Source organism: Jaculus jaculus, chromosome 10 (assembly GCF_020740685.1).
Source record: "Jaculus jaculus isolate mJacJac1 chromosome 10, mJacJac1.mat.Y.cur, whole genome shotgun sequence".
In the NCBI taxonomy this organism is placed as follows: domain Eukaryota; kingdom Metazoa; phylum Chordata; class Mammalia; order Rodentia; family Dipodidae; genus Jaculus; species Jaculus jaculus.
In genome coordinates this window covers 42,970,870-42,985,743 of record NC_059111.1, presented here as the reverse complement: position 1 = coordinate 42,985,743, position 14,874 = coordinate 42,970,870, and positions in this window count along the sequence as shown.

Sequence of the window (14,874 nt, the reverse complement as noted above, 5' to 3'; positions counted from 1 at the left end):
TGTTAGGTGGATTTATATTGTCTTGATTTTTAGTGTTTCTTGTGTTCTAATGTATATATTTTTGCATCTTGGATTAAGTTAATGCTTGGATTTTCTAGCTAGCTAGGTATTCTTAGCTGTATCAATTGATTTGATGTTATATATCTTCAGGATAGGAGCTCAACGTGTTAGGTGTGGCTCTTGAGACTCAGAGTATCTACAAAGGTGTTCCTAGGGGTGGAATAAAATACAGGTAGATTCTAAAATTTAACTAAACACTGTACACATTCAATCAAAAACAGCACCAAATATTTATGCAAGAGTAGTTATTATAACAACCAGATCCTCTATCAACAAAGAGGTTATGATATCTGGTCTGTTGAGGGATCCAAGTCAGCTTGTGACCAAGTGAGACCCTTCCCTGGTGCGATCAATCCCTGTTACCTTTTGGATGATTTTGGTCTCAGTCAAGTTGCTGGCTGGGTCATTGGGCTGCTGTTCTGATTTCTGGAGTTGGGCACTGGCTTTTCCTGTGGGGCAAACTGAGCCTGGCAACTGTGGCCCTGCAGATCGGCACCCATCTGAAAAGAAAAATCCAATTCTCCAATGGAGAATGAAGTCAGAACTGGTTAAATGGGATAGCAATTATTAATTTAGAGAGAATTTAAAGAGTATAGACCCTCTTATATCTCAATGTTAGTGGGAGCTTAACAATGGAAAGCAGAATCATTATCTGGATATGATTCTGACTTGTTTCCCAGTTCCAGATATGTTTTCCTTTCCACTGAACCGATCTGTTAGCCAATCCAAGAGCAATTGGTTACCCACCATGACTGTGGTACACTATTACACTTGTCTAAGCATCACTTCAGGTTGTTTGCTTCTGAGTCACTTAGACTTTGAGTCACTTGGACACATGTTGGCCACTTTCCTCTTGTAGCTCATATAGTGGCTTCCAGCACTAGATGGGCTAATTGTCTGGGGATGGGCTCTCTTCCAGATTCCAACCATGTCTCTCCATGGTCCATACCAACAGCATATGGTGTATTCAGCATTAGGATCTTACCATTTACCTCTGGTGGGTAATAAAGTGCTCTGTCTTGTTTGTTTTGGGAGATCTAGTAGCTCTCTATGTTCAACCATTCATTATGGTTGTAAAACATATCATGGTACAGGGAACTACAGGCCAGCATTAAGGGAAAAGAAAAAAGAAACACATATAGAAGAAAGAGAAACAGTAGAAATTTATGGTTAGGTTTTATCTCACCCTTTCCATGGCCATTAAATTCAGGTGCTCCCCCTAAGATCATTTTGAGGGTTCCACCTTTTAGTCTGACTTCCAGTATACAGGAATATATGGTACAATTTCATTTGGGTTCAATGTTGTGTCCCTTCACGACCCTTCTCCTTTCCCCAAGCCCTATCTTACCCAATTGTCCAAGCCTTCAGATGCTACTCAGGTATGTCAGCCACTCGGGCTGATCCAGGTTAAGAACTGCAGATGAGTGAGACCATGGAACAGTTGACTTTCTGTGATTGTGTGAGTTCACTTAGAATGATCTTTTCCTAGTTTGACAAATTTTCTACAAATTTCAATGTGTCATTTTTCCTTACTGCTAAGTAGAATTCCATTGTGTAAATATACCACATTTTGGTTATCCACTCATCCAATGATGGGCACTGGGGTTGATTCCAGATTTTAGCTATTATGAATTGAGGGTAAATGCCAACTCAGAGAATAACAGGGTCTGTAGGTAACTCTATACTCATCCTTTTCAGGAGTCTCCATATTGATTTGCATAGTGCTTGTAACATCTTACATTCCCACTAACAGTGAATGAGTGTTCATATTTCTTCACATCCCCACCAACATTCATTTTCATTTGATTTTATTAATTTTTTATTACTTTCTTTATATTTATTTTATTTTTTAATTTTTATTAACATTTTCCATGATTACAAAAAAACTATCCCATGGTAATTCCCTCCTCCCCCCACACACACTTTCCCCTTTGAAATTCCATTCTCCATCATATTACCTCCCCATCTCAATCACTGTTCTTACATATATACAATACCAACCTATTAAGTACCCTCGTCCCTTCCTTTCTCTACCCTTTATATCTCCTTTTTAACTTACTGGCCTCTGCTACTAAGTATTTTCCTTCTCACGCAGAAGCCCAATCATCTGTAGCTAGGATCCACATATGAGAGAGAACATGTGGCACTTGGCTTTCTGGGCCTGGGTTACCTCACTTAGTATAATCCTTTCCAGGTCCATCCATTTTTCTGCAAATTTCATAACTTCATTTTTCTTTACCGCTGAGTAGTACTCCATTGTATAAATTTGCCACATCTTCATTATCCACTCATCAGTTGAGGGACATCTAGGCTGGTTCTATTTCCCAGCTATTATAAATTGAACAGCAATAAATGTGGTTGAGCACATACTTCTAAGGAAATGAGATGATTCCATCACCACTGTGTTTGGTGTTATCTGTGACCTTAGTTCTAATAGTGTTTGGTGTTAACCTTAGTTCTAATAATGTTTGTTTGATGAATTTGGGAGCCCCCATGTTAGGTGCATATATGTTTAGGATTGTAATGTCCTCCCAGTCCCAGGACCGCTGCTCTGTTCACTGGAGCTGAGCCTGTGTGGGCTCTGGATCTCTTCTACTTCTCCTCTGCTGTTTCAATTTCCTATACACCTCACTTTTTAGTAAAAGTGTGTATTTTGCTGAGTTTTTTCGGTCTTTTTCCCTCCTAGGCTGCTTTGGCGTGGTACCTAAGCCGCCATCTTACCTGGAAGTCTCTCATAAGGTATTCTCATTTGATTTTTTTAATATTTGCTATCCTTACTTGTGGAAGGTGGAATCCCATAGTTGTTTAAATTTGCAGTTCCCTAATGGTTAGGTATGCTAAACGTTTTCTTAAGAGTATGTTAGACATTTGTAATTCTTCCTCTGAGAACTCCTTATTCCATTTTCTGCCCCATTTTTGGATTGAGCCATTTGATTTTTTATTGTTTTGAGTTGCTTGTAGATTCTAAATATTAGGCTTCTTTCAGTGGTATGGCTGGCAAAAATGTCTCACATTCAGTGAGTAATGTACTGGCTTTGCTTATGGTATGTTTGTCTGTGCAAAAGCTTTTTATCTTCATGAGATTCCATTGGTTGAGTGCTTAGTTAATTTCTTGGGCTACTGGGGTTTTGATCAGGAAGTTTTTTCCAGTCCTGTGTTGTGGAGAGTATCTTCTAATTTTTCTTCCAGTAGTTGAAGAGTTTCAGGCCTTATATTGATGTCTTTAATATATTTGGACTTTATTTTTGTGTATGGTGAAATGTGTGGGTCTAATTTCATTTTCTACATATGGTCATCCAATTTGTCCAACACCTTTTATTAAAGATGCTGTCATTTTTCCAGTCTACATTATTGGCACATTTCTCAAAGATCAAGTAGCTCGAGTTACTTAACCTAATGTCTGGATCTTCAATTCTGTTCCACTGGTCTATGTTTCTGTTTTTTTTCCAGTACTATGCTATTTTTGAACTAGGGTTTTTTTGTTTGTTTGTTTGTTTTCCTGAGGATATGTCTGGATATCCAAGGCCTTCTGCAAGTGCATATGAATTTTGAGATCATTTTTCAATCTCTGAGGAATGATGCTAGTATACTTATTACTATTGTGTTAAATCTGTATATGGCTTTTTGTAAAATTGCCATTTTTACAGTATTAATTGCACCTGTCCAGGAGTGAAGATTTTCCATCTTCTCAAGTCCTCCTCTATTTCTTTCTTGTGTTTTTTTTTAAATATATGTTTTCATTATATAGGTCTTTCACATCATTGGCTAGTGTTATTCAAAGGTATTTAATTATTTTTGTTGTTGTTGCTATTGAAAATGGAACAGCCTCACTGATTTCCTTATCTCTATATTTGTCCTCTGCATATAGAGAAGCTACTGATTTTTGGTGCCATTGATTTTGTATCCTTCCACTTTGCTGAAGGAATTTATCACCTTTAGAAGTTTTGAGATAGAGATTTTCCAGTCACTTATATATAGGATCATGTCACCTGCAAATAGGGCAAACTTGATTTTTCCTTTCCAATTTGAATCCCTTTTATTTCTTTTTCCTATCTTATTACTTGGGCTAATACTTCTAGTACTATGTTGAAGAGCAATATTGAGAGTGGGCACCCCTGTCGTCTTCCCCATCTCAGTGGGAACTCCTTGAGTTTTTCCCCATTAAGTATTATTTGGGCTTTAGGAGCTTTATATGTAACTCTTATTGTGTTGAGATATAAACTCTCCTTGCCTATTATTTCTATTGTTTTGATCAGGAAGTGGTGCTGTATGTTGTCAAAGGCCTTCCCTGCATCAATTGAGATGATCATGTGGTTCTTATGGTTCAGTTTATTTATGTAGTGCATCATGTGGACCAACTTCCATATGTTAACCTATTCCTGCATCCCTGGGATGAAGCCTACTTGATCAAGGTAGATAATACTTTTGATATGTTGTTGAATTTGGTTCTCAAGGATTTTGTTCAGGATCTTGGCATCTAAGTTCCTTATGGACGTAGGCCTATAGTTTTCATTCCTTGTTGCATCTCTGTCTGATTCCAGTATTGGGGTGATGCTACCTTCATAAAAGGAGTTGCGGAGGATTCCCTAATGTCCAATTATATGGAACAACTTGTGAAAATTTGCTTTCAGTTCTTCAATGAAGGTTTGATAGAATTCAACTGAGAAGCCACTCAGTTTTTTTTTATCTGCAGAGGACTTTGATTTCCTTTTTCATCTCCATGAATGTGATAGGCTTGTTTAGCAGATTAATGTGCTCTGAGTTTAGTTTTCATAGGTAGTATGTGTCTAGGAATTCATCCATTTCTTCCAGATCATTTAATTTTGTATAATAGACATTTTGATAATATGTCCTGTTGGTTCTTCATTTTTCATTGATGACCCTTTTGATCTCTCCTTTTTCATTTCTGATTTTGTTAATTTGAGATTTCTCTTTGTTTTTGCTTGATCAACTTGGCCAGGGGTCTGTCAAACTTGTTTATTTTTTCAAAGAATCATCTCTTCATTTCATCATTTTTAAAATTATTTTCTTGGTTTCCAGCTCATTAATCTGCTCTAATATTGATTATTTCTTTCTGTCTGGAATTCTGTGGGTTGTTTTGCTCTTGTTTTTCCAGTGCCTTTAGTTGGACAGTCAGGTTATTGATTTGGGATCTCTTTCTTTGTAATGAAGGGGCATTTAGGGTTATAAATTTTTCCCATATGGTGGCATTGATTGTGTCCCATATGTTTTGGTAGGTTGTGTTTTCATTAACATTCAATTCTAGGAATTTTACAATTTTTAAAAAATATCTTCCATGACCCATTCATTGTTTAAAAGTGTGTTCTTTAGTCTCCAGCAACTGGTGGCATTTTTGATGCATCTCTTGCTGTTAAGTTCTAGCTTTAAAATACTGTGATCTGACATGATGCAGGAAGTTACTTTAATTTTCATGACTTTATGAAGGCATGATTTATGTACTAATATATGGTCAATTTTGAAGAAGGTTCCTTGGGCTGCTGAGAAGAATGTGTATTCTGTAGTGTTGGGGTGGAATGTTGTGTAGATATCCATTAGGCCTACTTGATCTATGATGTTCTTGAGCTCTATTATTTCCTTGCTTATTTTCTGCTTGGATTATCTTTCTATTGATGATAGTGAAGAATTAAAGTCTCCAACTATGATGGTGCTGGTGTTTATTTCTGTTTTTTACCAAGTAGATTTTGTTTTATAAACTGTGGTGCACCTGTGTTTGGTGCATACATATTTATGGTTGTGATGTGCTCATATTGGATCATTTCCTTGATGAGTAAGAAATGACCTTCATTTTCCTTTTTGATTACTTTTGGTTTTAAGCCTATTTTATCAGATATTAATATAGCAACACCCACTTTTTTTATTTCCATTTGCTTGGAATATCATTTTCCAACCTTTCACCCTGAGGAGGTGTCTATCTTTAGTGGTGAGGTGGGTTTCTTGGAGACAGCAGAGAGAAGAGTCCAGTTTTTTGATCCATCCTGATAATCTGTGTCTTTTGATGGATGAGTCAATACCATTAATATTTAAGTTTATTACCATGAAGTTTTAATTAATACCTTCCATGATGAGTTGTTTTAAGGGGTTTGGTGCTTCATTGTGTTGGTCCTATTTTGAGTCTGGTCTATTTTGGTTATTGTGATCTTCTTTTTGTTGGCTCATAAGATTGGTTGCTTGACTGTTCTGTGTGGAGAATTCTGTCAAGTATTCTCTGTAGGTTTGGCTTTCCATTCATGTAATCATAGAGTTGACTTTTTCATGGAAGGCTTTTCTTTCACCATCTATTATGAGGAATACTTTTGCTGGTAGAATATCTTGGGTAGGAAGCCATAGTTTTTCAGACTTTGAAGTGTTCCATTCCAGGCCTTTCTGGCTTTCAGGGTTTCCATTGAGAAATCTGATGTCATTCTGATGTGATTGCCTTTATGTGTTGTGAATTATTTCTCTCTTGCTCCTTTAGTGCTTCTCTTTGTTTTCATTGTTTCTTTTTTTTTGAGGTAGGGTCTCACTCTAGCTCAGGCTGACCTGGAATTCACTTTGTGCTCTCAAACTCACAGTGATCCTTCTACTTCTGCCTCCTGAGTGCTGGGATTAAAGGTGTGCACCACTACACCCAGCAAGAGTTTTAACTGTGATGTGTTTTGGAGAATTTCTTCTTTGGTCATGTCTGGTGTTCTATGGGCTTCTTATATCTAGATGGGCCTCTCTTTTAAGAGATTCATAAAATTTTCCTCAATAGTTTTGCTGAATATGGTCTCTATGCCTCTGACCTGGATTTCTTCTCTTTCCCATGTTCTGGATGTTTGGTTGTTTTAGGGTGCCCCACAACTCCCATGTATTTTGTTCACTTATTTTCTTTGAACTTAGCAAAGTTTTTGGCCTCCCAATCAATTTCTTCTGTCTTGTTTTCCCCTTGAGTAATTATGTTGGTGAGTGGTTCTAGAGAGGTTTTTATAGTTTCTATTTTTTATTTGATTTTTCATCATGCCCATCTCTTTTTTTAGGTACAATTTAAATTCGAGTTCTGATTTTCTTGATGCTTCCTGGACTTCATCCTTGCATTTGATGAGGTCTTCATTAAGCTTAATCAACCAGTTGTTGAGATCTTCCAATTATTGAAGTACCTTCAATTTATTTATATCTCTTTGGAGGGCTCCAAAATTTTCTTCAATCAAGTTAAGACTACTGTCAAATGCTGAATGCTCTAGGAGACCATTCTGTTCAATTTCATTGATATAATTGTTGTTTCTTTGATGGTTTGCTTTCAGTTTAGCAATATATATATATATATATTTAATCAGGGTCTCATTGGTTGTTGTATTTTCATTTTGGCAATGAATTTCTCTATGATTTCATTGGAGGGTTCCATTGTAGGACTAGATATCCTTGGTTAAGTTCTCTCAGTTTTCTGACTTTTTGTGTTGTTGTTTACCCATTTTAGGAAGACTCTTTATCTTATTGAGGAGGAAGCAAGTTTTTGTCTCTTAACCCATGCATGCTCTGTCTCTGGTGAACAGGGATGTTGGTACTCAGTGCCCAGTCAGAATACCAGAGCAAAGAGCCTGATTCCACAGCTCACACAGGGACCAGGCCTCCCCAAGCAAGGTACAATGGGACCTACCAGGATCCAGAGAGTGGTAGGAAAAAGGGAACAGGGATCTAGCCTACTTACTCCATGCAACACACTCCAGCACATAAACAGGTTCAGGGAACTTGGACCAGGATACTAGGAGGACCCAGGAAGGTGGTGTCTGGCCTGCTCACTCCAAACCGCTGGGCCTGCCCTCACACTATACTCTGATTTAAAACATTTTTTTTAAATTTCATTTTTATGTATTAGAGAGAGAGAGAGAGAGATTGACAGAAAGAGGCAAATGTAGAGAGAGAGAGAGAATGGGTGCTCTAGGTCCTTTATCCAATGCAAATGAACTCCATATGCATGTGCCACTTAGCGCATCTGACTTAACTGGGTCCAGGGGAGTTGAACCTTGTTCCTTTGGCTTTCAGGCAAGGACCTTGACCACTAATCCATCTTTCCATCCCAGATCTGGATTTTTATATGGGGAATGGCTACCTTTGGAAGTCCAGGTCAGCAGGTTACTATGACCAAAGACCAGATTTTATAGCTTTGCCAGTATTCTTAAGTAAGGATCAGAATTTCTGTCTTCTAGGAAGGAGGCAAGCTTAATCTAGATATCTTTCCTGGAGGGTGTATCATCCAGGTTTTTGTAACCTTATTGACATTTTCTGCTTTTAGTAAAGGAATAGAAATCCATTCACTTTTGGGGTCCTGCTACCCTTACTGCCTAGATAATTTCTGACTTCTATCATTATTGTGATATTTTATATTAAGTGCTCATACAACAATGATAACTGCCTCCTAGATGAAGCACTAATTCTGCCTGGAGATTTTTTTTCCTCTTTGTGTAGATCAAAGGGACAAACATATTTTCTAGTATATCCTTTCTGCCCAGTCTCAGCCATCATTACATATTTCCAAGACATTGAAAATCTAAAACCAATTTTTCTGAATTAGCTAGTTTTCTTCTCTTTTAAAAGCACTACTAACTTGAAGTAAGCTCTTTCCATTGTTTCGCAAAGAATACAAGTTTCATATCACAATAGGAACTAAGTAAGGATAACTCAACAAAAATTCACAGACATTCCTAGAAATGACAAAATGAAGGCTCAGGTGATGTTAGTAATATCATCTTTATAAAGAGAATGATGGCATTTTTATAAATTGGAAGAGTAAATTACTGAACTATACCCATACAATCTCTTGATGCTTTGCAAGCTTAAAACTAAAAAGAAGTGAAATTCTGGTGGTGGCCAAATGGCAGCAACAGGTAACTCTACAGTGTGAAACTGATAAGACACTATTCAGCATGGCTGTGGCATCAGAGACATTCTTTGTTAGGGCCAAGAAATCTTTCAACAACCTCCTGGGCTGCCTGTTGCCCGACAGTTTGCACTACTGCTATCTTTTCCTTGGAAATTTTAGAATTATGTTTATTTCTGCTTGATTTTGCTTTCACATTCACCTTCTTGGTAACTATGGGGGAATTTACCTCAGAAGCTTTCATACCCAAGCCTGAACAGGAAAGTATACTTTCTGAAGAATTCTTCAAGAAAAAATGTATAACAGATCTCAAATTCTGAGACCACAACTAGTCTAAACTTGTAGACTTCACAGACACAGATTTCACAGATATCACCCACTAGTGTGTGTGCTTTTGCTTGTTCCCAAGAAGTGCTAACTATAAGAAAAACACTGGTCAGTAGATGGTTAGAGAAAATGTTGGAAAATTCCCTGAGCCTATAGAAACTTTAATAATAAAGCCAAATAAGTTAACAAGTAGAAGTCAGATGGATCCCACACATGAGAGTAAACAAAATTATGTGACTTTTAAAGTTAGTGGGAGACCAGGGTAGCCTCCCCAAGGTAGACCAATGCAATACTGGGTTGGATAGATGTCCCTCTTTCATATACAGAAACATATGTATAGGGTATTAGGATGATATGGAAAAATGGAAAAGAATGAGATTTCAAGATCTCCCTTTATGAAGAGGCTTTCCAGATCAGGTCCACACTGTAAAACAGAGTAACAAATAAAGGTGTTGGAAAGACAATTAAATCATTTTTGAATTAAAAAATAGACAAAGATATTGTTCTTCAGGAGGGGAAATAATCTTGTGCAAGGACTGGGTGGCACAATAAGGTTAAAGAGCTATTCACAGTTTCTGTTCATAGTTTCTGACTTTTTTTTTTTTTTTTTACCACAGTGTGGTGGTCATGACTGTAAGCCAATTTCCTTGAGTCTTGGTAAAATATTAATACTGTATGCTATTTTTCTTTTGTTGCTTAAGATGTTATCATTTTGTGCTGACTAGAGATGGGGAAAATCAAAGTGAAAGAAGAACATTGTGTAATAAATCTTCATGTAAGTTTTGTTCCTCCTTGTGTATTCACTTTTGTGCTACTGCTTGCCAATTTTGAACATATAAATTAAAATAAAATAAAAGCAGTGCTCTTGCTCTGCATACAGTGTGCTTCACCTGAACTACTGGTCCAAATCATTTTCTTACAACACTGACTCCACACATCCCCTTTGAGTTCTACAGCCCTGGTAAGGCTGGACCCCAGCAAAACTCATTTAGGAATCTGATAATTTAGTCATGGTTACAGAATGAAATATTAATTATGCAGTCAATATGAAAAATGCACTTGTGAGTACAAACAAAATGTGTCTTTTGTAAGCTTAGGAAAAACATTTCCAGGAAGACCATTGAGTCCGGTTAAGAAGGCGGCATAGGTACCGCACCAAAGCAGCCTAGGAGGGAAAAAGACCATAAAACCTCAGCAAAATACACACTTTTACTAAAAAGTGAGGTGTATAGGAAATTGAAGCAGCAGCAGAGAAGAAGAGATCCAGAGCATCCAGAGCCCACACAGGCCAGCAAAAGAGGCCCTGGCAGCTCTGCCAAATGCAGCGGCAGCAGCGCACCAGAAAGTCGCCAGGCTCGGCTCGAGCTGCAGGAGAAGCCAGGTGCGGGGGGCTTCCACTCACACCGGAGCTCTCCGCAACTCAGGAAACATGAAGGGAGAGTGGCAGTGAGCAACGGTGGAGCAGACCACGAAGTAAAAGAATACGTGGAACAGCGAGAGAACCAGAGCAGCTGCAGCTCCCTCCCCTCCCCCACCCCCTGAGCCCAGCTCCAGCAAACAGAGCAGTGGTCCCGGGACCCAGCCACGCCAACTTGAGCCGACAGTGGGACCCAAGCAGGAGCAGAGTCTGGCAGCAACATCAGTGGCTCCAGCACTGGTAACAGTGGCCCCAGCAGCAGCAGATCCACTAGCGGCAGCAGCGGCACACCCAGCAGCAGCAGACCCAGTAATGGCAGCAGTGGTGGACCCAGCAGCAACAGAGGCAGCAGCAGTGGTGGATCCAGCAGTGGCAGCTACAGCAGCAGCAGTTGCAGCAGCAGATGTGCTGGTCTGCAAGGCCACAGTTGCCAGGCTCAGTTTGCCCTGCAGGAAAAGCAGTGCCTAGCTCCAGAAATCAGAACAGCATTCCAACGACCCAGGCAGCAACTTGACTGAGATCAAACTCATCCAAGGTAACTGGGATTGCACCAGGGAAGGGTCTCACTTGGTCACAAGCTGACTTGGATCCCTCAACAGACCAGAAATCTTAACCTCTTTGTTGATAAAGGATCTGGTTGTAATAATAACTACTGTTGCATACATACTTGGGGCTGTTTTTGATTGAATGGGTACAGTGTTTAGTTAACTTTTAGAATCTACCTCTATTTTATTCCACTCAGCCTACTTGATTACTCCCATAGCAGGGAAACTCAACTCCTAGGAACACCTTTGTAGATAATCTGAGAGTCTTAAGAGCCACACATAACAACTTAAGTTCCTACCCTGAAAATATATAACATCAAATCAAGTGATACAGCTAAGAATACCTAGCTAGCTAGAAAATCCAAGCATTAACTTAATCCAAGTTGCAAAAATATATACATCATAACATAAGAAACACTAAAAAGCAAGACAATATAAATCCACCTAAAAGCATCAGAAATGACCTCCAGTGAGAACGAGTTAGAGGAAATGCCTGAGAAATATTTCAAAAGGATGATTATAAATATGTTCAAAAGAAGTCAGAGAACAAGTCAAAGGAGTCAAAGAGGAACTCAAAGAGGAAATCAAACAAATCAAAGAAGATGCAGGACACCAATTTCATTAAATAAAGATGACAATACAAGACATAAATAAGGAAATAGAAATAATTTAAAAAAGCACTCAGAAGTACTAGCAAAGAAGAACACAGTTAATGAAATAAAAAACTCTGTAGAAAATCTCATCAGTAGAATGGATGAAGGAGAGGACAGAATATCTAAACTAGAAGACCAGGTGGCAGATCTAATACAGTGCAACAAAGAGAAAGACAAACTTATAGAAAAGTATGAGTGGGAATTTCAAGATATTCGGGAAACTATGAAGAGATCCAACATAAGAATTCAGGGCATAGTAGAAGGAGAAGAATTCCACTCCAAAGTCTTAATAGGCATCTTCAACAAAATCATAGAAAATTTCCCCCAAATTGGGAAAGAGGTGCCAATGCAGATACAGGAAGTCTTTAGAACCCCAGCCAGACAAAACCTGGAAAGAACCTCTCCTTGCCATATGATAATCAAACTTCCAAACACACAAACCAAAGAAAAAATATTGAAAGCAGTTAGAGAGAAAAATCAAGTTACCTATAAAAGGAAGCCCATCAGGATTACGGCCGATTATTCAACACAAATTTTTAAAGCCAGAAGGGCTTGGAGTGATATATTCCCAGTTCTGAAAGATAACAACTGTCAACCAAGGTTACTTTATCCTGCAAAGCTATCCATTCAAATGGATGGAGAAATCAGGACATTCCATGACAAAAGCAGGTTAAAGGAGTATTTGAAGACAAAACCTGCTCTACAGAAAATACTTGATAGAATCCTCCATGCTGAAGAAAAGGAAAAGCACACATATAAGGAACCTACAAAAAACAATCAATACTCAAATACTAGTTAACACAAGAGCGCACAGGTAGAACCAGAAGCACAAAAAAAAAAAAAAAAGGCAAACATAAATACACACCTTCCAATAATATCTCTTAATATCAACAGCCTCAATGCCCCAACAAAAAGACATAGGTTTCCAGACTGGGTTAAAAAGCAGATTCCTACAATTTGTTGTCTCCAAGAAACTCACCTTTCTACAAAGGATAGACATTATCTTAGGGTGAAATGTTGGAAGACGGTGTTTCAAGCAAATGGGCCTAGAAAACAAGCAGGGGTTGCTATCCTAATATCAGACAAGGTAGACTTTAGTCCATCGTTAGTCAAGAAAGATAAGGAAGGTCACTTTATATTGATTAAGGGCACACTCCAACAAGAGGACATTACAATCCTAAACATATATGCACCCAACATGGAGGCTCCCAAATTCATCAAACAAACACCATTAGAACTAAGGTCACAGATAATACCAAACACGGTGGTGGTGGGTGACTTTAACACCCCACTCTCATCAATTGACGGGTCATTCCGGAACAAAATAAACAGAGAGACATCTGGACTAAATGAGGTCATAGAAGGATTGGACCTAACAGATATCTACAGGACATTTCATCCAAAGGCTGAAGAATATATATTCTTTTCAACAGCACATGGAACCTTCTCTAAAATAGACCATAAAATAGAACACAAAGCAAATCTTAACTAATTCAGGAAAATTGAAATAATTCCTTGCATTCTATCTGACCACAATGGAATGAAACTACAAATCAGTAGCAAGAAAGGCTACAGAGCATACACAAAATCATGGAAACTAAACAATACACTAGTAAAAGATGAATGGGGCAATGAAGAAATCAAGAAGGAAATCAAAAAATTTACAGAGTCAAACGATAATGAGAACACAACATACCAAAATCTCTGGGACACAATGAAGGCAGTTCTAAGAGGTAAATTTATGGCCTTAAGTGCCTATATTAAGATATTAGAAAGGTCGCAAGTAAACGACCTAATGCTTCACATTAAAGCCTTGGAAAAAGAAGAACAAGGCCAACCAAAAATCAGTAGGTGGGAAGAAATAATAAAGATTAGCGCAGAAATTAATGAAATAGAAACAAAAAGAACAATCCAAAGAATTAATGAAACAAAGAGTTGGTTCGTTGAAAGGATAAACAAGATTGATAAACCCTTAGCAAATCTGACTGAAAGAAAGAGAGAAGAGACACAAATTAATAAAATCAGAGATGAACAAGGTAACATCACAACAGATTCCAGAGAAATTCAGAAAATCATAGGGACATACTATAAAAGCATATACTCCACAAAGTATGAAAATCTGAAAGAAATGGATTATTTCCTTGATCTATATAACCTACCTAAATTAAATCAAAATCAGATTAATCACTTAAATAGACCTATAACAAAAATGAGATCTGAACAGTTATCAATAATCTCCCAACTAAAAAAAAGCCCAGGCCTGGATGGATTCACTGCTGAATTTTATGAGACCTTTAAGGAAGAGCTAACACCATTGCTTCTTAAGCTTTTCCAGGAAATAGAAAAGAAGGAATTCTACGAAACTCCTTCTATGAGGCCAGCATCACCCTGATACCAAAACCAGGCAAAGATAGAACAAAAAAAAGAAAATTACAGACCAATCTCCCTCATGAACATAGATGCAAAAATTCTCAACAAAATATTGGCAAACAGAATACAAGAGAATATCAGAAAGATCATTCACCCTGACCAAGTAGGCTTTATCCCAGAGATGCAGGGATGATTCAATATATGCAAATCTATAAATGTAATACATTTTATAAACAGGTTGAAGGACAGAAATCACATGATCATCTCATTGGACACAGCAAAAGCGTTTGACAAAATCCAACATCCTTTCATGATAAAAGTCCTACAGAGACTGGGAATAGAAGTAACATATCTCAATATAATAAAAGCTATTATTTATGATAAGCCTACAGCCAACATATTACTAAATGGGGCAAAACTGGAAGCTTTTCCATTAAAATCAGGAACAAGACAAGGGTGTCCACTGTCCCCACTTTTATTTTTTTTTCTTTTCACTTATTTCCCACCCCCACCCATCGCACTTTTATTTAGTATACTTCTGGAAGCAATAAGTCAAGAATCACACATAAAAGAGATACAAATTGGAAAGGAAAAGATTAAGTTATCATTATTTGCAGATGACATGATTCTATACATAAAGGACCC